The sequence below is a fragment of the Bubalus kerabau genome, chromosome 12 (genome assembly GCF_029407905.1).
Source record: "Bubalus kerabau isolate K-KA32 ecotype Philippines breed swamp buffalo chromosome 12, PCC_UOA_SB_1v2, whole genome shotgun sequence".
Taxonomy (NCBI): Eukaryota; Metazoa; Chordata; class Mammalia; order Artiodactyla; family Bovidae; genus Bubalus; species Bubalus kerabau.
In genome coordinates this window covers 77,557,796-77,584,346 of record NC_073635.1, presented here as the reverse complement: position 1 = coordinate 77,584,346, position 26,551 = coordinate 77,557,796, and the positions used below count along the sequence as shown (strand labels likewise).

General features: G+C 39.4%; 1 protein-coding gene and 1 long non-coding RNA gene across 2 annotated transcripts in view; both read right to left on the bottom strand.

The window, feature by feature from the left end:
• HS6ST3 (heparan sulfate 6-O-sulfotransferase 3) overlaps window positions 1-26,551 on the bottom strand; it is a 728,019-nt gene that overhangs the window by 504,158 nt on the left and 197,310 nt on the right. The gene's annotated exons all lie outside the window — the stretch shown is intronic.
• The window catches only part of LOC129624688 (uncharacterized), a 40,176-nt gene continuing 37,410 nt past the window's right edge, over window positions 23,786-26,551 (bottom strand). Inside the window, exon 3 of the long non-coding RNA XR_008701101.1 lies at window positions 23,786-24,004. This is a non-coding gene — a long non-coding RNA (uncharacterized LOC129624688). The remainder of the gene's footprint in view (window positions 24,005-26,551) is intronic.

The window sequence follows — 26,551 nt, the reverse complement described above, 5'->3', positions numbered from 1 at the left end:
ACTCATTTGAAAAGACCCTGATGCTGGTAAAGATTGAAGGCAGGAGGAGAAGGGGATGACAGAGGATGAGATGGTTGGATGGCATCAACGACATGAGTTTGAGTAAACTCCAGGAGTTGGTGATGGACAGAGAGGCCTGGCGAGCTGCAGTCCATGTGGTCTCAAAGAGCTGGACATGACTGAGTGACTGAACTGAACTGAACTTTCAGCCTACTGTAATTTTCCACAAACCCAAGACGGGCAGGTCATGGTAGAGAGATCTGACAGAATGTGGTCCACTGGAGAAGGGAATGGCAAACCACTTCAGTATTCTTGCCTTGAGAACCCCATGAACAGTATGAAAAGGCAAAATGATAGGATACTGAAAGAGGAACTCCCCAGGTCAGTAGGTGCCCAATATGCTACTGGAGATCAGCGGAGAAATAACTCCAGAAAGAATGAAGGGATGGAGCCAAAACAAAAAGAATACCCAGGTGTGGATGTGACTGTTGATAGAAGCAAGGTCCAATGCTGTAAAGAGCAATATTGCATAGGAACCTGGAATGTCAGGTCCATGAATCAAGGCAAATTGGAAGTGGTCAAACAAGAGAGGGCAAGAGTGAATGTCGACATTCTAGGAATCAGCGAACTGAAATGGACTGGAATGGGTGAATTTAACTCAAATGACCATTATATCTACTACTGCGGGCAGGAATCCCTCAGAAGAAATGGAGGGGCCATCATGGTCAACAAAAGAGTCCGAAATGAAGTACTTGGATGCAATCTCAAAAATGACAGAATGATCTCTGTTCGTGTCCAAGGCAAACCATTCAATATCACAGTAATCCAAGTCTATGCCCCGAGCAGTAACACTAAAGAAGCTGAAGTTGAACGGTTCTATGAAGACCTACAAGACCTTTTAGAACTAACACCCCAAAAAGATGTCCTTTTCATTATAAGGGACTGGAATGCAAAAGTGGGAAGTCAAGAAACACCTGGAGTAACAGGTAAATTTGGCCTTGGAATACGGAATGAAGCAGGGCAAAGACTAATAGAGTTTTGCCAAGAGAATGCACTGGTCATAGCAAACACCCTCTTCCAACAACACAAGAGAAGACTCTACACATGGACATCACCAAATGGTCAACACCAAAATCAGATTGATTATATTCTTTGCAGCCAAAGATGGAGAAGCTCTATACAGTCAGCAAAAACAAGACCAGGAGCTGACTGTGGCTCAGAGCATGAACTCATTGCCAAATTCAGACTGAAATTGAAGAAAGTAGGGAAAACCACTAGACAATTCAGGTATGACCAAAATCAAATCCCTTATGATTATACAGTGGAAGTGAGAAATAGATTTAAGGGCCTAGATCTGATACATAGAGTGCCTGATGAACTATGGAATGAGGTTCATGACATTGTATAGGAGACAGGGACCAAGACCATCCCCATGGAAAAGAAATGCAAAAAAGCAAAATGGCTGTCTGGGGAGGCATTACAAAAAGCTGTGAAAAGAAGAGAAGCGAAAAGCAAAGGAGAAAAGGAAAGACGTAAGCATCTGAATGCAGAGTTCCAAAGAATAGCAAGAAGAGATAAGAAAGCCTTCCTCAGCAGTCATTGCAAAGAAATAGAGGAAAACAACAGAATGGGAAAGACTAGTGATCTCTTCAAGAAAATTAGAGATACCAAGGGAACATTTCATGCAAAGATGGGCTCGATAAAGGACAGAAATGGTATGGACCTAACAGAAGCAGAAGCTATTAAGAAGAGATGGCAAGAATACACAGAAGAACTGTACAAAAAAGATCTTCATGACCCTGATAATCACGATGGTGTGATCACTCACCTAGAGCCAGACATCCTGGAATGTGAAGTCAAGTGGGCCTTAGAAAGCATCACTACCAACAAAGCTAGTGGAGGTGATGGAATTCCAGTTGAGCTATTTCAAATCCTAAAAGATGATGCTGTGAAAGTGCTGCACTCAATATGCCAGCACATTTGGAAAACTCAGCAGTGGCCACAGGACTGGAAAAGGTCAGTTTTCATTCCAATCCCAAAGTAAGGCAATGCCAAAGAATGCTCAAACTACCGCACAATTGCACTCATCTCACACGCTAGTAAAGTAATGCTCAAAATTCTCCAAGCCAGGCTTCAGCAATACTTGAACCGTGAACTTCCTGATGTTCAAGCTGGTTTTAGAAAAGGCAGAGGAACCAGAGATCAAATTGCCAACATCCACTGGATCATGGAAAAAGAAGAGAGTTCCAGAAAAACATCTATTTCTGCTTTATTGACTATGCCAAAGCCTTTGACTGTGTGGATCACAATAAACTGTGGAAAATTCTGAAAGAGATGAGAATACCAGACCACCTGACCTGCCTCTTGAGAAACCTGTATGCAGGTCAGGAAGCAACAGCTAGAACTGGACATGAAACAACAGACTGGTTCCAAATAGGAAAAGGAGTACGTCAAGGCTGTATATTGTCACCCTGCTTATTTAACTTATATGCAGAGTACATCATGAGAAACGCTGGACTGGAAGAAACACAAGCTGGAATCAAGATTGCCAGGAGAAATATCAATAACCTCAGATATGCAGATGACACCACCCTTATGGCAGAAAGTGAAGAGGAACTAAAATGCCTCTTGATGAATGTGAAAATGGAGAGTGAAAAAGTTGGCTTAAAGCTCAACATTCAGAAAACTAAGATCATGGCATCTGGTCCCATCACTTCATGGGAAATAGATGGGGAAACAGTGGAAACAGTGTCAGAATTTATTTTTCTGGGCTCCAAAATCACTGCATATGGTGACTGCAGCCATGAAATTAAAAGACACTTCCTCCTTGGAAGGAAAGTTATGACCAACCTAGATAGCATATTCAAAAGCAGAGACATTACTTTGCCAACAAAGGTCCGTCTAGTCAAGGCTTTTGTTTTTCCTGTGGTCATGTATGGATGTGAGAGTTGGACTGTGAAGAAGGCTGAGCGCCGAAGAATGGATGCTTTTGAACTGTGGTGTTGGAGAAGACTCTTGAGAGTCCCCTGGACTGCAAGGAGATCCAACCATTCTGAAGGAGATCAGCCCTGGGATTTCTTTGGAAGGAATGATGCTAAAGCTGAAACTCCAGTACTTTGGCCACCTCATGCGAAGAGCTGACTCATTGGAAAACACTCTGATGCTGGGAGGGATTGTGGGCAGGAGGAGAAGGGGACAACAGAGGATGAGATGGCTGGATGGCATCACTGACTCGATGGTCGTGAGTTTGAATGAACTCTGGGAGTTTGTGATGGACAGGGAGGCCTGGCGTGCTGCGATTCATGGGGTCGCAAAGAGTTGGACACGACCGAGCGACTGAACTGAACTGAACTGAATTTGCCACAGAATACCAGTTTGACAAATGAGACAAAGGGTATGTACTCAATACTCTACCATAGGAACAAGAATGTGCTTTTTTTGCAAAAACCTCCCCCCAAAAACAAACACACAAACAATCGTTGGCATCTTCCTAGATACTGAATCTGATCATTATTTCACATGAATTTCATTGGACTGGAATCCTACCTAGATGAGCTTTCCAAAATCAATCCTGTTTTTGTTTTTCGTTTTGCCAGCAGCACTTCTCTTTCCATTGTTAAGTCTTTAACAGAAAACTCAGACATAGCACAAAACTATATTTCCATCACTCTTCATATCATCAGATCAAGAAAGTTTTTCTCTTCAGAGAATTTATTTTTTTAATAAATATATTTGTTGTTCACTTGTCAGTATCAATATTTTTATTAAAAACAAAAGTTTATTATCAAACTACTTCCCAATCAGACACTTTATCTTCCCAAGAAAATTTTCCCCACCTTTTCCCAATGCATAAATTTTCCTTGTTTCATATCCAGAAGATAGTTTGTTGCTATTGTTTGGTCACTGAGTCAAGTCCAGCTCTTTGCAACTTCATGGACTGTAGCACACCAGGGTTCTCTGTCTCCATTATCTCCCAGGGTTTGCTGAAATTCATGTCAATTGAGTCGGTGATGCTATCTAACCATCTCATCCTCTGCCACCCTCTTCTCCTTTTGCCTTCCATATTTCCCAGTACCAGGGTCTTTTCCAATAAGTCGGCTATTCACATCAGGTAGCCAAAATATTGGAGCTTCGGCTTCATCAACAGTCCTTCCAATGAATACTCAGGGTTGATTTCCTTTAAGATTGACTGATGTGATCTCCCTGCAGTCCAAGCGGAGAAGGCGATGGCACCCCACTCCAGTACTCCTGCCTAGAAAATCCCATGGACGGAGGAGCCCGGTAGGCTGCAGTCCATGGGGTCACGAAGAGTCGGACACGACTGAGCGACTTCACTTTCACTTTTCACTTTCATGCATTGCAGAAGGAAATGGCAACCCACTCTAGTGTTCTTGCTTGGAGAATCCCAGGGACAGGGGACCCTGGTGGGCTGCTGTCTATGGGGTCGCACAGAGTCAGACACGACTGAAGCGACTTAGCAGCAGCAGCAGCAGGAGCAGCAGTCCAAGGGTAAGATAATAGTACAAAGTAATAGCTCCTATCATATCGCAAAACATGGATCACACGAGGGATGCTGAGAAGTCAGGGGTGATCATTCAAGCTCCTCACAAAACCAACCCTGTCAGAATCACCATGCCAGACTTCTTTGATTATTAATATGATTATTGTTCACTTGTCATACACATTGGAAATAACATCTCAAGCTATGGTCTGTCTATTGCCTTTGTAGCATCTGCAGTACTCAAACTTGTCATCTTTATGTAGCCTAACACTCTTCAGGAGCTTCTAGATTTCTTGCCTTGGTTAGAAATGCCTTTACAACCTATACATTACTACATGAATATTAATTTTGTTCTAGAATTTTATTTTTAAATTTAAATATTTTACTCAGCTGAAATTAATTTATATATTAAGTAGTGGTAGCCATTTATTGTGATTTCCAGTTATGTGAGCACAAATTATTAAGTAAATAATACTTTTCATAATGAAATAAAATTCAGCTTTATCACATATTAAGTTTCCCCATCAATTCCCACCCCACATATTTCTTATTAAGGTTATTTTGTAGTATATTTTGGTATCTGATATGAAAAACAGATCTTCATTATTCCTTTTCACGTTCTAATCTTTCTCAGATATTCATTTTTTGTAACCTTCAATTTTGAAATTAAATTCCAAAAATAACTTGAGATTTTAAATGAAATTCCATCAGGTTTATATATTATGATCAAGATATTAGTCCTTCTATTTATTTTTATCTTTTTTTATATACTTCAGTGAAAGTGAAGTCACTCAATCGTGTCCGACTCTTTGCGACCCCGTGGACTGTAGCCCACCAGGCTCCTCCATCCATGGGATTCTCCAGGCAAGAATACTGGAGTGGGTTGCCACTTCCTTTTCCAGGGGATCTTCCTGACCCAGGGATCAAACCCAGGTCTCCAACATTGCAGGTAGATGCTTTAACCTCTGAGCCACCAGGGAAGCCTAAAATATTTCTTTGAGACCCTTTTTTTTGGGGGGGGCAAGAATACTGGAGTGGGTTGCCATTGCCTTCTCCAGGAGATCTTCCCAATGCAGCGATTGAATCCGGGTCTCCTGCACTGTAGGCAGACGTCTGAGCCACCACCTTATAATTTTATTCATACAAATTTTGTGACTTTCTGGTTAAAAAAAAATACTTTTACCGGGGTCCAGCCCTGGTGGATCCAGGGAATTCGAAGGGGAGACGGCTTCGGCGATCAGGATACGATAGAATTAAAGATATAAAGAGTGGTTAAATAAGGATAGCTCAGTGAAGAAATTCAGTAAAGAAAAGAGGCTGAATAACTTGGTTTACATGGAAAACCAATAAAATTCCAAGACAAGGAATTTGCACCACCTACGTAGGCCGCAGGCATCCTCCCATTCTCCCAAAAGAGAGGAGACACTAAGGCCTCCCCGGTCAGATCTTAGAAGCCCAGGCATAATCAGTAGGCTTGGCGAGCCTCCACGCTCCAGATGGGAATTCAGCCAGAAGGTGAGAGAAAGAACGACATGGGGAAACCCAGCTTTGGTGAGCAAGGCCCACACTTTATTTTCCAAAGTAGTTTTTATACCTTAAGTTGTGCATAGAGGGTAATGGGGGAAGGGGTAGAGTCATGCAAGGTCAGCAGTCGAAGCCAGGCTTTCTTCCTGCAAACTTATCATATGCAAAAGTTTAGGTGATTTACATCATCTTCTGGCCAGGAGGCCTATTAACATTTTATGACCCTTTCTTCAGAAAACTTATTTTTCTCTAAAGGTGATTATTCTAAAGTCAGGCACCACCCTCTGAAAGCATTAGAAAAAGTTGCATTCCTATAGGGCAAAGGTGTGGTGGGCTATAACAAGAAAAAAATTAACTCAAGGGTCCAAGGTTACAAACAGTAAAGCTAACTTATATTCCTATACACCAATTATATTAATCAATACACTCCCAGGGACACAGTAGGTAAGGGATATGGAAACTTAGCAGCAAACATTGGCCCAACAAGTGAAAAACCCTTCACCAATACAATTTCTAATCAATCTTTTAACTGCTCAAAGGAATCTGTATTTAGACAGTTTAGAACATCTCATGCCTCTCACGGTTGGGAGGCTCTGAACAATCACATGTGGCCGGAAGAACCTGTTCAGGCAGGCTAGAGAACTCCCAAAGGAGTTTGTGAACTAAAACACTCTTGTCACGCCCAGGAACTTTATATACTGGAGCTATAAGTTAACTCTTTTTCAGAGAGGGTGGTGGGGGACAGCCCCCCGTAAAGTCAGAGGTGTAGGTGAGAGCACAAAGCAGAAAGTAGACAGACTCTGGTTTTGGGGGTAGATGCTCGAGAATTTCCAGGGGGGCTCCTGAGGCTTGATCCCACCTTTGCGTATGCCGAGCCTCCTTCCTCATGACCTTTGCCACGGGCAGAGTTCCTCACACTGGCTCCCGGCATACTTTACATTTTTTGTCATTCCTGTGACTGAGATACTTCCACTATTTCCACTTTTTTTTCACCAGGGAAGTCCTTTAATAACTTCTTTTTTTTTTTTTAACTATTTCCATTTTTAAATGGCTATTAGTAGTATAAAAGTTTTTAATTAATTTTCTTAAAACTAGACTCTTTATAAAGTTCCCTTATCAATTCTAGTCATGTTTACTAGAATATGTTAGGGATTCTAGGCTAAGAAAAAATATCTTCAGCAAAAAGACATTTTTTTCTTTGTAGCTATTATTTTATTTTCCTGACATCTTGCATTTACTTCAACCTACAAAGCAACGTTAAATGATAGCAGCAATAGAAGATATTTTTCTCTCTTTCCTGATTTCAGTGCATGTGGATTTAGTGTTTTACCATTTAGGATGATGTTTGCTATTGGGCTTAGTAAATAATCTTTATCATACTGTAGTATTTTTGCTTTATTCCTATTTTGCTTAATTTTTTATGAGGAATGACTGCTAAATTTGTCAAAAACTTTTTCACAGCATGTATGCATTTTTCTCCTTTAGCTTATTAATGCAGTAAATTATATTAATAGTTTCCTAGATATTGAGCCATCCTTATATTCCTCAAAATAACCATAGTTGGCCATAGTGCATATTTTTAAAAATACATTATACTGCATTGCTGATTTCTAGCTGGTAACGTTTTGAGTAATCTAGTCCACAAGTATAATATATTTTCTTAAATAATCACAGGGGTAAACTATATGGAAGTTATTTAAATCCAAGAGTTTTCCATAACTTAAGAGGCAAAATAAAGTGTAAACCCTACAGGAATAAATACAAATGTGTATACTTATAAAAAGGTTAAAATCAACAACAAGAACACAATTTTCAAATCAAGTTAAGAGACGAATTATGTGAGAGGTTCTCAAACTTAAAGTGAAAGCAAAAGTGTTAGTTGTTCAATCCTGTCCAACTCTATGCAACCCCAAGAACTGTAGCCCAGCAGTCTCCCCTGTCCATGGGAGATTCTCAGGGCAAGAACACTGGATTGAGCAGCCGTTGCCTTCTCCAGGAGATCGTCCCAACCCAGGGATCAAACCTGGGTCTCCTACATTGCAGGCAGATTCTTTACCATCTGAGCCACCTGGAAAGCCCCTCAAACTTAGGCGTGGCTGAAAATTACTGGAAGGATGTGTTAAAATACAGATTGGCAGGTCCCACTCCCCAGAGTTTCTCATTCTGTAAATCTAGGGTGACGCCTAAGAATCTGCATCTCTAATAAGCTCCTAAGTGATATTGATGCTGCTGGTCCGAGGACTACATTTTGAGAACCCAGTGGAAAATAGCAAAAACTAACATTTATTTAATGTTTACCAAGTGCTAGGCAATGGCAACCCACTCCAGTACTCTTGCCTGGAAAATCCCATGGACGGAGGAGCCTGGTAGTGTAGTCCATGGGGTCGCACAGAGTCAGACAAGACTGAAGCGACTTAGCAGCAGCAGCAGGCTCTGTTTTCATCCTTTGTGTACACCAGGTTGTTTATTTGATTCACGTAGTGATGAGGAATGCTGGTTATCAGATGTTAGGTTGATGCTTCAAAGTTTAAAGCCTCGAGTTCTAAGCTCCAGGGATGGGGAACCTGATGGGCTGCCATCTATGGGGTCGCACAGAGTCGGACACGGCTCAAGTGACTTAGCAGCAGCAGTAGCTGCTAAGAAGGCAGACAAACACCACACCTAATACCTGTTTACTGCTGCCATTTTATGTCAATATCTAACATACAAAATTAATGGCAAAAGAATTAAGAAGAGATGGAATATTCATCCCTGTATGAACTGAGGATAATAAGTATTGTAATGACTTTCAGCCACTGACTTTTAAATTCTGTGTAAAGGAAAATAAAATAAATCATCAATGTTACTTTAAATTTGATGTTAGGTATTATTCCATTTTGAAATATTCACTAAATTACTTTTCACACATAGCTCGATATTAAGTAATGACTTAATATAGAGCTATATGTGGATAACGTTCTTTAATGATCTTAAAATATCTCTAAGGAGATAATGCTCCTTAAGGATCTTAAAATAGCCAAAAATTCAAATATTTCACGCTATTATATAAAAATCTCCTGTATATTTTTATGGTCGAAACTACTTGAAATAAATTGGATTTATTTCCTAGATATTAAACATTTGGAAGTACACCTTAATAAAAGAGATTCATTTAGGTTTTTAATTAGGAATTGGACAGGGACTTGTAGGATGTTATATAGAAGCACATCTGATTTACTTTTATGAGAAAACATTGGGGATTAGGGAATATGACTTTTGGAGTCCGTTTTGACGATGCTGTGCTTTGGCAACAAAGACCTCTTTGTGGTCTGAGGTCCTCCAGAGAAGAGCTTAGCCCGGTGGTGCTGCCACGGGGGCTAGGGAATTTGATTTCTCTCCCAGATCTCTTTCCCTGCTTTGCACAGCTCAGCCTGGCACCTCTTCCCAATGACACATGCACGCACACAATCCATCTCTCCTCAGGCATAGTTAAGGGCATGTGCTTGTACCATCCTGAAATCAGCAGTATTAAGCAAAAGTTTACATAGTGAAAGTGAAAGTTGCTCAGTCATCCAACTGTTTGCGACCCCAAGGCCTATACAGTCCATGGAATTCTCCAGGCCAGAATACTGGAGTGGGTAGCCTTTCCCTTCTCCAGGGGATCTTCCCAACCCAGGGATGGAACCCAGGTCTCCCACATTGTAGGCAGATTCTTTAGCCAGTATTAAAATTCCCAGTCTTCCTCTTCACTCAGCTCCTAGGGTAATGGAGAGAAATATACAAACCTATCTTCCATTAAGAGAATGAAGAGACCTTTTCTGGCAAGCGTAAACTGTTCAAGAGAAAAACCTTAAGGATACTAAGGTAACTTTTGGAATTAGCATTTTCTTGGCTATCAGTTCACTTCGGTTCAGTCACTCAGTCGTGTGACTCTTTGCGACCCCATGGACTTCAGCACACCAGGCTTCCCTTCTTGGCTATGATCAGTTAGCTCTTTAGAGTCCTGGATATCTTTGCTGTTATTTATATATATTCAAAAGCAGAGACATTACTTTGCCAACAAAGGTCCATCTAGTCAAGGCTATGGTTTTTCCTGTGGTCATGTATGGATGTGAGAGTTGGACTGTAAAGAAGGCTGACCGCCGAAGAATTGATGCTTTTGAACTATGGTGTTGGAGAAGACTCTTGAGAGTCCCTTGGACTGCAAGGAGATCCAACCACTCCATTCTGAAGGAGATCAGCCCTGGGATTTCTTTGGAAGGAATGATGCTACAGCTGAAACTCCAGTACTTTGGCCACCTCTTGTGAAGAGTTGACTCATTGGAAAAGACTCTGATGCTGGGAGGGATTGGGGGCAGGAGAAGAAGGGGACGACAGAGGATGAGATGGCTGGATGGCATCACTGACTCGATGGACGTGAGTCTGGGTGAACTCCGGGAGTTGGTGATGGACAGGGTGGCCTGGCGTGCTGTGATTCATGGGGTTGCAAAGAGTCGGACATGACTGAGCGACTGATCTGATCTGATCTGATCTGATAGCTTCCCAGGGCTTCCCTGGTGGCTCAGACAGTAAAGAATCTGCCTGCAATGCAAGAGACCCAGGTTTGATCCCTGGGTCAGGAAGATCCCCTGGAGATGGAAAAGGCAACCCACTCCAGTATTCTTCCCTGGAGACTTCATGTAGAGAGGAGCCTGGTGGGCTACAGTCCAAGGGGTCTCAAAGAGTCAGACACGACTGAGCAACTGAGCATGCACATATATATCATTATACCTATCCACCTAGATATTCTACTTGTGTTTTAAAAGTTATCATTAGTCAATGGCTATTTGGGAATCAGCTCTTTCACTTAATAAATTCTGAACAGTTTTACATTATATTAACTGTTAAATAATAGCATTTTCACTGGCTACATCAACATACACTATCTTTCCCTACCCACGCACACGTTCTGAACTTCCAACCATCTTAGGTACACAGAGAAAGACAGGAAGTAATTAAGGACTGAAATAGGAATACATTGTATTGACAAATAAGAGTGATTTAAGAGTTAAAGGATTAAGAGTTAAATAGTTAAAGGAGGAGAAGAGAAGAGGATACAATAAAGGATAAGACAGAAAGCACTAAGTGGTTCAGCTACTCAGAAAATAGCTCATTCCACTCTCTGAGATTGACATTTAGCAGACAATGTCAACCTCAAGCTGTAGATGGCCAGCTTGGCCACTCCCTTAAAAGAATGAAGCCATCACCAAGGAAAACAGAACTGAGTTGCACAGAGAGAGAGAGAGAGTTGATAACTTGATTAAGCCCTGGATCTACCCATGCCTGAAGCTAGAGAACCAGAGGAATTTGCCAATCATATGAGCACAGACATTTCCCTTTTGGCTTTATATGTGAAATGGGTTTCTGTCACTTGCAACAAAATAGCACCTTGTCTTTAATTAAACTTCCACTCTTGTATCTCTGAACAAGCTAGAGAGACTCACAAAACTACAACATACCTCTCAAATTCATCAGTTCTTAGAATAATTGTAAATATTGTGTGAAGTAATTCACAACTTTTTCCTCCAAACACTAATGTCTCTCACGAAGGTAAACACCCATTAGAGCCAAAGAGCACAATTCCCCATTCTAGACCGTGTTATTAAGTAACATGGAATATGTGGCCACATTTTCATTTCTCAAAGGCTCAATGGCCCTTCTGAAATTGGAAGGTGATTGTAATTTTACAGCCTGACATTGTGAATTCAGAAGCAGAATAAATAGCACTAAGTAACAAGTATCTTTTAATCTCTCTGAATGTAAAACTATCGCGAAATTGTATATCTTTAAGAGGATCAGAAGTGTCAGCTGCTCCTTGAAATTGATGCACTGGGGAATACAAGAATGATAAATCATCTACCTATCAGTGCTGTGGATCTTTCATCTGAATCACATTGAAGAGTGACTCAAAGTTCTGTCACACAGCTCCCTGCTCTTCCCTTCCCCACTGATTATCTTATACTATTAGGACCTCACCAAAGGCAAAGATTCATTTGCTGATGGAGTGCATGACCGGCAAGTAAAAACACACCTTTGGTCTTAGAAGCCTCATGTATCAAGCCATACACAGCCAACGCACATCATCATTGCCTGAAAATCCCAGCTTTCCACAAAATATGCCCAGAATTCTCCCTACAGGAACCGTGATAGAAAAGCATCCAAGAAAGCAATCACAGGGGGGGAGATGGGTTGACTGTTACCTGAGCATTTTTTAGACAAGGACATGGCTCATCATCATTCTTAAGTCAAAAGGAGTCAGCCTCATAATTCTTTCCACAATCTCCATCTTTTCATCAGGTTTGGGGCAGAAATAAATGCAATGAAAATGTATATTTTCAGGAAGGTATGCTTCCAAGTTGGTGCAGTGGTAAAGAACCCACCTGCCAACGCAGGAGACCTGGGTTCAATCCCTGAGTCGGGAAAATTCCCTGGAGTAGGAAATGATAACCCACTCCAGTATTCTTACCTGGGAAATCCCATGGACAGAGGAGCCTGGCGGCTACAGTCCACAGGGTTGCAAGGAAGTGGACATGACTGAGCACACACGCATGCATGCCTGAGCTTATTTATTTTAAGGTAAGTCACAATCTATTAATTGGGAATATTCAGAATATTCTGTACCCTCTATACCTTCGTTGATCAAAGGGTGACACAAACCAGAAACATGAACAAGAAGACCTGGGACCCTGCTAGCAATACACAGTTCAGGTCCCACTATGAATGTACTGAATCAGGATCCAGATGCTTGCATGCTCTCAGGTGACCTGTGTGCACAGAAAGTTTAAAAAGCCCTGCTGTAAACGAAGCAAATCATGGAGGCTTCTTCAAAATATAATTTTGTTAAAAAAAAAAGCAGATGATAGAAATTGGATGCAACAATATCCATTCTGAGATTACAAAATTAAAGAAACTAAATGGTATATTGTTTAAAGATTCAGACTTAAGCAATTAAAAAAAATAAATTACAAAGCAATTTAGGACACTGGCCGCCTCTGGAGGTAGAAGAGATACAGAGGAGGAGTAGGAAAGGTGGACAAGATAAGGCAAAAGAGAGTCATTTCTAGTTCATAATTGAAAGGGTGGATATATGGGTGTTTTTTTATAATTAGGCTATATATATTTGATAGCTGCATATCCCTAATAGCTCAGTTGGTAAAAAAAAAAAATCCACCTGCAATGCAGGAGACCCCGGTTCGATTCCTGGGTCGGGAAGATCTGGTGGAGAAGGGATAGGCTACCTACTCCAGTATTCTTGGACTTCCCTTGTGGCTCAGCTGGTAAAGAATCCACCTGCAATGTGGGAGACCTGGGTTCGATCCCTGGGATGGGAAGAACCCCTGGAGAAGGAAAAGGCAAACCAATCCAGTATTCTGGCCTGGAGAATTCCATGAGCAGTAGAGTCCATGGGATTGCAAAGAGCTGGACATGACTGAGTGACTTTCACTTCACTGTATATATTTTGTATATTCAAATATTACACAATAAACACTTCTTAAAGTGAGGAAACATAACCTCAACTAGAATGAAGGTCATGCTTTGTAGTCATAAAATAGCAGCTTTTGCACAGGCCAGGTATATGGGGAATTGAAAAGGACCTAGCAGCGTTGTAGGGCATTATGAAGCAAGAACAATGATTTAATCCAGGTGAGTAATTAGGAATGCTTTATTAATTAAGAATGAAAAGGTAATAACATAAATAAACAGATCAAATATTCATTTGTATTTATCTGAAAAAAAATTTTTAAAAGAAGCCCACCATCCATCACTAACATCTCTCTGAAACGAGAAGCAAATGGTATGTCTGGGACAGCAGATGCTTGGAGCAGTCAGGAAGAGATATTCAAGAGATGCTGAGCCAGGTTATCCATCAGGGGCTTTGGGAACCAGGGACAGCTGTGAAGTGAGTGGATTTTTCCAGCCAACAACGATGCCCTCAGGTAACCAGGCATGTGTTCCTTGTTTGCAATCTTGCGTTAAACAATAACACATTTAAAAAATTCATGCTCATAACAACCCTGAATTTTAACACTATGCTTGCAAGGCAAGCAACCTGAAGAAGCAAACATGTAGCCTCAGATTTTCATGTACCCCTCCTAACCTGCACACTGCTTCACAACACTGCTTCCAACTCCGGTGCCTCACAAGAAAGTGAATCTTCCAACCATGGATCCCATGTTTCTCAAGAAACTTTACACGAGAATTTACATATTCTTGAACTAAATAGAAACTAAGTAGATTTGCACTAAAAAGATGTAGGTTTAATTCTTGGCATCCCGTGGCATGGGGAAGAACATCCTTAGGTAAGCTGGTTGACCCCACTGACCCTCATGTGTTCCTCCCTGGTTAACTGAGTAAAGCAAGCTTTTTTTGAACACATGGATCCCATAGTTAATAGGCATAGATGTACTGGGTTGGCCAAAAATTTCATTTGTGTTTTTTCTGTAACATCTTATGAAAAATAATCTAATGAACTTTTTGGCCAATCAGTATCTCCTGAAGTGTCTTTTCTGAACTTCACCTGCTTCATTATTTCTTAATCTCTAGGATATTGACCTTGACCTTTACTACTGTTTGCTTGTGCTTCTGCCAAAGCAGACCCAGCTGGACTCCTTCTGGACTTCTGACCTTGGCTGGACTTCCCCACTGCTTTCTTTTCGTGGGAGACTAACTCCAGAAGAACTGCCCTCATCCTCCCACCTCTACTGAGACTCCCCCCTTGTGAGAGCTCCCCACTACCCTGTGACTTGGTAGAACCGGCTCCAGGTGAAGACTCATGGCAAGTTTTACCCCTAGACTCACTTGGGCAGACTGAAGAAGATACTAGGTGTGAAGGCATTTTGAAAAATTTAAAATAGTCACTGAGAATAAGAGATTTAAAATACAACAGAGGTTAACCTGTCCACAGAATTCATAAAATTTATTGAAATTATCTTCCTAACTATGACAGAAATTTGGAACTTCACATAAGTATTATCATGACCAGAGGCCTGAAGTCCAGATATGTCACCAAGTGGAGGATTCTTATTGCAAATTTTCTTAAGTTTTTCCTGGAGCATTGATTAGATATCATTTTAATTGTTGTGCAAGCAAAAGACAAAAGATCAGACTTATCTGATGCTTCATGAAGAAGTGAAATGAAAGTCACACAGTCATGTCTGACTCTTTGTGACCCTGTGGACTACAGAGTCCCTGGAATTCTCCAGGCCAGAATACTGGAGTGGGTAGCCTTTCCCTTCTCCAGGGGATCTTCCCAACCCAGGGATTGAACCCAGGTCTCCTGCATTGCAGGCGGATTCTTTACCAGCTGAGCCACAAGGGAAGCCCCATGCTTCATGAGGGAAATCCAAAAGAACTCACAGATCTAATTAACCTTGGAGAGAATCCAATATATCTCCCTTGCTTTCCATTTTTGGAAATATACCTACAATCCTATAACGGCTATCAAAACCAGAAGTAGAATCTAGGTCTCATCCAAAAATGAATTCCAGTCATTTCATGATGTCTAATAAATCCATCTGAATGCAGGCAATTTAATCACTTTAGCCTGGTGGCACTATGTTGTCTTTAACACCATTAGGACACAACTTCCACAACGGCCCTCAGAATTCTATTGTAGTGCTAGAGTGACCTTATTGCTGGTCTTTTTCCTCACAGTTCTCTAAATTACTCTTGTGGCTATTTTCCCTATTTGTTTCTGTTAGTACTGAAAAAAATCATGCACCTCTGTGTTTATTCCTCACACATGCAATACTCAGATTTATGGGAAACTGGCTGGTTTTCTTCTCAGAGCTCAAGGCATGAACCATCCTTAAAGATATAAATTTCTGTTCCTACACTGGAGTATGTTAAATAGAGCTGCCCTTAGGAGAAGCAGTACTATCAGAAACCAATATCTTTAATTCAAGAAGACCGGAATCTTATATTGAAACCATCATTTGTTGTATAAAGATATGGTGTCTGAATATGTGTGTTTTGCCTCTCTGGAATGTCAGTCACGTAGACCTCTTATTCTACCTCAATACTACCTCAATTCCACCTCAATACTAGCTGTTGCTTCAGAAAATGACTATCGTCTTGCAGTACAACAGGATAAATTTTGTTTAGGAAACAAAGCTTCTTTGAAGATAAGCTATAACAGACCTATCCTTTATATTACACTCCAGCTAAAAATACATCCAGCAGGTTTTGTGTTATATGATACAAGACAGATGAAAAACATAATTTACTCTATATTGATTACAAAATACATACTCTCCCACGGCTCTCTGATTGTTCACACAATTTAGTAGAAACCCACTTTCTATTTCACTAGTCATTGAATGGAACACATCCTGAATTGTCGTCTCTTCTTTCTCTACACTAAGTCCCTTATGTTGAAGGTAATCGATCAATTGGTTTACAATATAATACCTGATAAATTACAGCTACACATCACTTCAGTGATGGGAATAATAAACCTGGAATGGAGAAATAGTAGATATTTTTTAAATGAACAGAATATAAAGAAGGTTTCATTGGCAATTTTTGGCAAATATATCATCAAAGACTAGAATATATAGCCAAGAAGAAATGGTTCATTTCTTGAGGAAAACATATTTCATCACAGCCATTAACCACCAGGTAAGAGACATGTCAAAAAAGGAAATTCCTGTGACACATTCCTTTTGCAGAACCATGCAGGAGCAAACACTGCACAAAACAAGCTTTGTGTTGACAGAAAAAAGGCAACCACCGCTGTAACATGCTGCAAGCAACTCACAAGGCCAAGTCAAAGAACTGACAGACCCAGAAGCTTTGCCCTCTTACAATTAAAGCCACAAGAGCAAAAATACACGTTTTATGGAGTTGTAATTCCCTACCATTTGTTATACAATTTAACCATTTTTTCCAAAATATATTAGCTCTCTTGCTGTTGTTTAGTCCCTAAGTCATGTCTGACTCTTTGCGACCCTAAGGACTGCAGTCTGCCAGGCTCCTCCATCCGTGGCATTTCCCAAGCAAGAGTACTGGAGTGGGTTGCCATTTCCTTCTCCAGGGGATCTTCCCAACCCAGGGATCAAACTCTCATCTCCTACTTGGCAGGCAGATTCTTTACCACTGAGTCACCTGGGAAGCCCATTAGATCTCTTATAAGAGTGAAATACAAATAATTTTTTAAAATTAAAATTAAAGTAGCACAACAATATTAGTGAGGTGACACCGAGAAGAAACCCCTAAGCACCAAACAACTGTAGACACAATTGAGAATTTCCAACCACTGCCAAATTGTGGCCAACACAAAATGAAAGAAATATATTGATTGAATGCCAACTACTATGCTCTTTTAAATTGAATTATATAGTACTTTGTCAGTTTCAGGTGTACAACATGGTGGTTCAACATTTAAATACGTGATGAAAGGTCCACCATGAGTCCAGTAACCATGTGGCAGCATGCAATGTTATTACAGTATTATTGACTATATTCCTTATCCTATATCTCATGCCCCTGTGACATTCATTTTATAACCGGGAAACTGCACCTCTTAATCTCATTCATCTATTTCACCCAAGCCTCCACTCCCCTCCCCTCTGGCAATCCCAGTTGTTCTCTGGAACTGTGAGTGTGTTTCCATTTTGTTTTGCCCATTGAAGCATTATTTACAATAGACAAGATATGGAAGTAACCTAAGTGTCCATCAGTGGATGCATGGATAAATAAAATATTTTATATATATATATATATATATATAATGTTATATATATATTTATATTAGAAGTAATGAATTATTATTGTAACTATTCAGAGAGGCAGCATAACATAATGATTAACAGCAAAAATTCTGGAGCCTGACTGCCTGGATTTAAATTCTGTTTCTTTCATTTACTATTTATATGAACCTTGGAAAGTTTCTTAATCTATCTGTGAGTTTGTTTCCTTAATGCAAATGAAGTTAATAATGTTATTTTCCTTACAGGTTATGAGAATTAAAGACATTAATATTTGTAACGTGATTAGAAAAGTAAATAGCCATATACATGAGTATTAGTTAAGTAATTATATTTTAATGTTAATAAGATATACTTGTTTGTAAACAATACAAAATGAACTTTTAAAAATGTTAACTATGAAACCCAATTTGGTATTCCCAAGTATGACAGACCACTCCTACCAACATGACATGTTCTACCCCATATAATTGTAAAGAGTAAAAGCAAAATCCCCCACTGAGATATCAAATAAGTTGTGAAAAATTACCTCAATGTTCCCAAACAATAATAAATAATACCTAGAAAAAGCTATGAAAGTGGATGAGAATGCAGCAAAAATGTCAAAAGATGTCAAAGACCTCCAAAAATTCTCTCTTCCATAAAAGTGATGAGAAAATTGGCAAAAATGTCAAAAATAAATTTCTCAGAACTCTGCAAATTACCCAAATGTTCACAAAAAAGTGAAAAGTATTTCTTGAAGAAGAACAGCTGAGTATCATTAAAAAATTTGTGGCATTTTACTTGCCATCCTCTGCCCCCCAGGTCAGATTTGGGCTGAAAATCAGCAGCTTGGTGCACACCAGAGGAAAGCTGGAGCTCTTTCAACGCCTCATTCCCAAAGAGTTGTCCTTATTCACCTGGGATGGCACTTCCCTGGAAAACTCACTAGAAAGTCTGCCTCCGGTATTTGATCTGACTCAAAGCCCACTCAGAGCAAAAAAACTCCTTCCCCAGATTCTTTTCTTTTCAGAATGTTTTTCAGTAGCAATTACAGAAAATTGTTCAACTTTGTGGCTGCCTGAAGTGGTGGGCAACAACTGGGGAAAATAATATGCTAACAAAAAAACTAAAAGGATTTTAGATTTTTACTAAAAAAAAAACACTAAAAGGATTTTAGCTTTTTGCTAATAAAAAACTAAAAGGATAATCTGGGGAAAGAGATGCCCACAGGGAATCTGAAAAGCTCCAACATATTCCTGAAAAACTAGAAGGCCAAGTACATGTGTAGGGCTGTGCATATGTCCAGGGTTGAATGTGTGCTCAGGAAACGCACAGGAAGCTCTCAGTTCCAGCTGATCTCTAGGCAAGCAGGAAGTGAAGAGTAAGGCAGAGATATAAACTGCCTAGCTGAGTGGTGAAGGCATACCCCAACAGGCATACAGACCACCTAGGCAAAAACTGGGAGGCTTATTCATTCCAGGAATTTAAGGCAATCTCTGACCTATCATTTGCTGATGACAAAGCTAACTAGGTAGAAATTCAAGAAAAGGCACATGACAAAAAATACAGAGCTTACAGAATTCCTTCAGAAAAATCACTAAACCAACAACTATTACGACAAACAGTAAAAACAACAAATCCCAAGGAAGAGGGAGGGAATCTGATTTCCTGATTTGCCACATTATATTATATAAATTGTTCAATTTTCAATAAAAAGAGAGTGAGACATGCTTAAACAAGATATTCATTTATTTCTCTTTTTGTTTAATTTAAATTTATTTATTTTAATTAGAGGCTAATTACTTTACAATATTGTATTGGTTTTGCCATACATCAACATGAATCCGCCACCGGTGTACACGTCTTCCCAATCCTGAATTCTCAGTTTACACGACAACTTTGTTTGCTGAGGGTGACAGGGGCTCAGGCTCCTTCTATTTTGTTCTCTGCCGTGTTCACGTGACTCTAATATCATGACCCAAGCCGGTTCCTCCAGCCCCTAGCTGTTTTATCTGTGTTCCTCCCAGTAAGACGGACAAAAAGCAGTAAGGGGTGAACATACTTCTTGCGTTAATGGCATGATCTGGAATTTACACACCGTCCTGCTTACAATCCATCATACAGAATTTAGATCCACAGTCACATGTAGATGCAAAAAGCCTGAGAAGTATATCCCCCAGTTGGCCAGCTAGGTTCTCTTCCTATCTAATAGGAAAGGCAAATATTGGGGAAAACTAGCAGTCTCAGCCGCACTATCACTCAAATATCCACTCAAGTTCCATGTCCCCCAAATAGCTCAAAGACTATTCCACCTTCCTTACTTTTCTGAGTCACTTTATCTACAATTAACATGACAGTTTGAAAGTCAATTATTCTCTGATTGTTTTGTTTGTGTCCAGCATGTCTGTTCCTCCATTTATATCCTAAGGTCTTTGAGAATAGTATCCATACCCTCTGATGCTTTTGACTCACTTCTCTGCCTCCATGGTACCTGGAAATATACTGGGTACTACTATACGATTACTTGATGGTTAAGATAAAACCAGGGATTCCCTGGTGGCTCAGACGGTAAAGAGTCTGCCTGTAATGCAGGAGACCCAGGTTCAATCCCTGGGTCAGGAAGATCTCCTGGAGAAGGAAATGGCAACCCACTCCAGTATTCTTGACTGGAAAATACCATGGGCGGAGGAGTCTGGCCCACTACAGTCCATGGGTCACAAAGAGTTGGACATGACTGAGTCACGGTCGCTTTCACTTTCACTCTACTATTCCTTGATGGTTAAGATAAAACAGGTAAAATACCTGAAAAACACGAAATTACATTAACATTTCAATAAACATGTTCTGCAAAGGTACTGAAAATGTGACGGCTGAAACTCATGAGTAAATTGGTAAGTAGTAGCTCCTCCAAAATACAGTTAAAGCATATACAAGGATTTGAATAAGGTTAGATAACCTATTACTCACATCATTGTAGCTATTAAAAAACCTAAGGTTAAAATTACAGTTGATTCATTTTATTCACAGTTGATTAATTATAAGACTTGATCAAAATTAAGTCGTCGATGTGAAACTTCAAAAGAAATTATTGATTCTTCTCATGAGCAACAGCCAATTAAAACAGTACAGTGTAAGACTGCTCTAGTTCTTAGTATTCTAATTTTGGATTTTTTTCCTCTTCATTTTTTTTTTTTTAAACAAAGAACATTATATAAAGACTTCAAATTAGCTCATGGCTTTTCCTATTCAATATCAACCACTTACCAAGTGCCAATCATTTTTCTGAATCTTCTTTAAAAAAGAGTTTTGCCAGTGGCACCGCACATGAAAAGAGATGATGAGATAATCATAGCAAAATCTTACTCCAGCGTGCTGCCTTTTTTTCCCTGATGAAAACCCCATAGGACATTGTTATGTGGGGAAAGAACATGGTGATTCAAATACCGGAAACTGTTTCTTGTCACACAAACAAGATACAAGAGTCCCCAAAAGATGGGGATCTTGAACAAAAGAAGTTTAAGGAATTAAGACTGGCATAGGTCTTGAATTTCCCATATCTTACTGGCATTGCTATTTTGGGGGGAGATTGAAATTGGAGCTTATTAGATAAGTAGCAGTATTCCAAGATGGATCTCCAAAGACATGGTAGCCTTGTTCTTAAAGTATCCCCTTTATTAAAAGAGTGTTCATTTTTGTTCAAGATAAAAGCTAAAGCAAAAGGCTATCAGAATCAGCTCATGCCTTGAAGGCTTGTGAAGTCTATAGAACTCATTTTATTTTCCATTTCCCGAAACTGAGTACTTTTTTTCCCTTAGTTGACCACAATCCAAATTATTACCGTATGTTTTTTAGTTATTATGAAAATAGCATCCTTGTATTAAAAGAAAGTAATTTGCACATTAATCTATCACCTAAATATAACTGTCTTCATATTCACATTCTCTCCCAGCTTTGATTCACGTTTTTCCATAGCTGTAATTGTAGTATAAATATAATTTTAATTATATTCTATATTCTTCACTTAGAATTAAAATAGAATCTGTGACATTTTCATGTTAATATATAATCATCATAGTCATAATTTTAATGAATGCATATATTCCATTTAATTAGCACAATATACTTAATCATCACTCTTTTCCCAGGACACTTGTAAAATCTGTCACCTTTCTGAAGACTTGTGTTTTTTTGAAAGATGGTGTTTGCTAAGCACCTAATGGAGGCTCCACATTATAACAGAAGTGGTATGAAGTACCCAAAAGGCTAACACATGGTCCCTGATTACAATCAATTTATAATAACAGCAGATGAGACAAAAGCAGAGGATAAAACTCAACTGAGACTTCACGGGGAAGCTAGATTCCTGGAGCTGCTGAAGCAAGGCTTCTCTGGGTAGGCTGAAGTTGTGTGGAGCCTGGAAATATGAAGAGCCATAGAATTTTCCAGGAGAAAATAGCTGATCAGGTTTACAGAGACTAGTTTTCAACATATATCCAGATGTGTACATCCAACGAAACAAAATAACTAACCTCTACACAGCAACTATCGCAAGTTACACATTTTCACATGGTTTACTGTTTTGAATCCTTACAACATCTGTTATGAGTTAGATAAGGTAACTGTTTATATTAGTCCCATTTTCTAAATATGAAAATGAAGGTTTAATTTGCTAAGCATCAAACAGGCAGGTTTGGGTACATGCTCAATAAATGTTTGCTGGATGTGGAAGGTCAAAGCCAATCAGTGGAAAATTAGGTGATGGAATTAGAAAGTGGCATTATGGTTCCTGGCAGCTGGCCTGTTGGGAGTAGGGTAGGTACCAGACAGGGTACTCTTCTGGGTCCTGCCAGCAACTGAGGGCATCAAGGCATGATGGAACCAGTGGGCAGATCCCATCAGAACCAGGCCAGCTCACTCCTACCCTGCACCCACAAAGCTGTATCTAGGCTGTGTTTAACAGGCACACAGAGACTTTACAGATCTAATTTTATGTGTGTTTGGGAATTAATTCAGAACCACCACCACAAAAAAAAAAAAAAAAAAGAAGAAGAAGAAGGAGAATGTTACTGGCATTTAGATTATTCAACTTCACAGCTACTGACATTTCAGAAAAGCTATGATTGTCACCTTGAGCCTTACATAAAAGCTAGGGAAAACAAAGGAACATGACTTCAGTAAACAAAGATTTCAAAGAAGAATGCTTTTAAAAATGATAGCTTATGGATGCAGTCCTTTTACATATTTTTTACTCTAGATATATAATCCATTCTTAACATCATGTAGAAAACTAGAGAAAGTACAATGTGATACTTTCCTTGAGAAACATTATTCTGTTCATCAGTAATGTTAATAAGAAAAAAAAGAAATGTTAATAGGAATGGGGGAACATGAATACACAAAAACACTCTGAAAATGAGAATGAAAATGCACTGTCTTTTGCTGTATGATTCAAATTCCCCAAATAATTATTGGTAGGGTCCATTGCCATCTAGTTGTGTAAACATAAATGAGCCCAAGATAACACCCAAAGCTCAAAGAGTAATGACAAAGGTGGAAGAGATGGTCTAGTCAGGCATGAAATTGATTTTATAATAACAAATATCTGTTGCCTTCCGTGTGCGTAAGTAAATAATTCTGAAGCAGGGGGTAAAGATAATAAAAACAAAATCATTAACTGCTTCCACTAAATCAAACACAGAGAGAAACCCATTGTCATGCTGACCCCAAAGCCTGTTTAATAGCTAATTAAAGCAATTATTTTCATCAAGACACAGACCTTAATCATAGGTACCTTCAGAGCTATAGGAGACCTTGGCTGGTAACTTTGTTGGGAATAGCCTTTCTACTATACCCCTCAAATTTACATTGAAAACACAAATTTCACTGCTCATATGAGGCAGAAGAGGAGAATAGTAGGTCTTAAACCTAGTGCTGGAGCTTCAGCTGAATCATAAACCCCACAATTTGACCTTTGAAGGCAGACTTACGATGATGTAGTCTAATTCTTTAGTTTTTTGTTTTTTTGTTTTTTTTTTTTTTAAGGACTAAGGTAACTAATTGCAGATGGACATTTAAGATCAGTTTTAAAAAGTCACTTTGAATGTCATTATGTCATTTATGTTCCCACAGCTCAGCTTAGTTGATTAGAATGTATCTCTACAAAGAGCAGAATTTCTGGTTCAATGCCCAGGTGGGTCAGTTGACTTTACTCAGTCTCTTAGCTTCACAGCTCATTTTTCCATCCAGTTATTTTCAAATATGAGGCTTTTATCTAAAAGGAGTCACAAAAGAGAGTTGGGGAGTGGGTAAAGAAATGTCAACATTACTTTTTCAAAAAAATTTCAGCAATAACTCTAGGAAGGCTCTAAGCACATGACTTTCCAGTGGTTTCCATCCAGTTCCGTGAGTACATATGAAGTAAATATCTAGTGTGTTTTGTCTTGCTAGCACCCTACTCTTCTCCTCAAAGCTATTCTTCTCCTTACCCCAGTGTAGTTCCAGGGATACTGCCCTGGTCTATATTATGACCCAATCTCCTGGTCTCAGCCAGCTGATTAAGAAGTTGACATCTTTCCAGATCTGAGCCAAATGGAAATCCTTGCCTGGGATTTTTGAAACTGGATTCAAAGAACATCTATTAAGTCTGTCATTCTTAATGATGGAAGCAGTCAGATTTGGGAGAAGGCAATGGCTACCTACTCCAGTATTCTTGCCTGGAGAATCCCATGGACAGCAGAGCCTGGTGAGCTACAGTCCACGCGGTCACAAAGAGTCAGACAGGATTGAATGACTAACACACACACAATCAGATTTAGATTTAGGAGCTGCTGGCGGCCATGGTTTGCCCTGCTATGGAGGAAATTTGGCCTTAATGAAAAGCAGGTAGGCTCCACAAAAATAGAAGTAGAAACAGAAGGTGGATGTAAAGGGCCTGACAGCATTCCATCCCACTCCACTCTGGTTGTGGCTGATGCTCAGCTCCATCTGTGGCCTAGAACTGTTTTATTTTTTAGCTTTTCTTGGATTCCAAATGCTACAAAATTCCTTTGCTTTGCCTCAGTGAGTTTGAGTTTCTGAGACTTGCAATCCAAATAATACATATATACTCACTTAAAGGCAATAAATCAAAAATAAGAATATCATTTTCAGTTCTGGCACTGACTCCATGTGTCAGTCTAAATAGGAGGTTATGCTGCAGAACAAAGAACCCCAATCTCAGGAGCTGAAGATAACAGAGAATTAGTTGTATGTGATCATGTGTCTTCGTTTGCTTAGAACAGTCCTGGTTTATGCGTCTTGCCTCAGCCAAATTATTAACAAAGCCTCCTCTAAGTGTCAACAGTGATCTGGTTTGAATGAAAAATTGTGTGGTCACATTATGTACTTCTCACTCATTTTACCCATCCATCACAGAGACTCAGGCCGACACAATGATCACTCTCTGGAACATGACATAGTAGAAGGAAAAGAAATGCCTAGTATCTTAAACTTGCAATTAAATGCTCCAGACTAAAAGTATCATGTCTCCTAACAACTTATTGGCCAGAGCTGGTCACAGCTGCACCTCATAGCTTGGGGCCAAGAATTCAAATTATTTGGTGAAGAGTATTGATTACAATACATCCAAACTCTAACTCTGTCCTTACTGTATATCAGTTTCCTATTTGTAAATCTATAATTCTCACTCATTTTTTCTAATGGTCTGTTATGAGAGTCCTGAGATTAGATCAGATTATGTTTGTTTGTGCTTCCTTGTCTAAATGCATCTCTTCGACAATGTGCACTATTTTATTTGACAATCATGGGATGTCAGTTAGTTAAACACAGTGCTAATTGTTGAAGGATAACACAATGATTAAGACATGATCCCTGCCCCCAGAAACTTAAAGCACTTTTTAGTATTCTTTAGAGTATCTTTTAGTTCATTGTACCAGTAATTTACTAACTGATTCTTTTAAGAACTGCCAGAGTTAATGTCCCCAAGGTATGGTTCACTCATCTGGTAAGACCTACTATAGAAAATCCCTATGCAAATTTGACATAGCTTATTCTTCCAATTTAACTTAAACTCTATAGCTTATATTCTTTTGCAGTGAAAACTCTGGTTTTAATTAAACAAGCATAATACAGAAAATACTAACATAAAACAGTTGCTTTAATAATATCATGGATTGTATGTAAAGCCTCTTAGATAGAATTTATTTTTCATTATAGCCAGTAGAACTCCCTCCCTACACCGAATTTCTATCTCCAACTACTAGGGAACTCAGAACTTAACTTTCCTTATCATGACTAAAGATGTTCCTATTCCTGTTACTTAAAGTTTAAACAGGAATTGGAGAGGAGGAATTCCTATAATTCTTGCCAGAGATGCAAAAGCAGAAAATGTGGGTTTGGAACCACAACTGGAACTTGAAGTCCATTTTCTTGCAGAATATTCTATAAGATAGTGAGCTATTATATTATTGCTGTTACATTTCAGCAACATTATGGGTGAAATGGGTTTTCATGGACCAGTCTAGAGACCTCAACACCATTTATAGGCAGAAATATGTTTTAAATTTCAAGCAAGTAAGTTATACATTAACTTTCAGAGTACTATTTCATAAGTTGGTTTATCTGAATGCTACAGGTACTAGGGAGGATAATTGAATTGAATGCAATGGCCAAATAAAGCCTCTGCTGTGAAGTTGAGCACTCTTTATCATGGTTGTGTTATATACTTTCAACACCTAGGAGTCAATCATTTAACTAACACATACTGAATAGCTCCTATGCTTAAGAGAATATTCTAGGTGCTGGTGTATGCAGTGAGCAA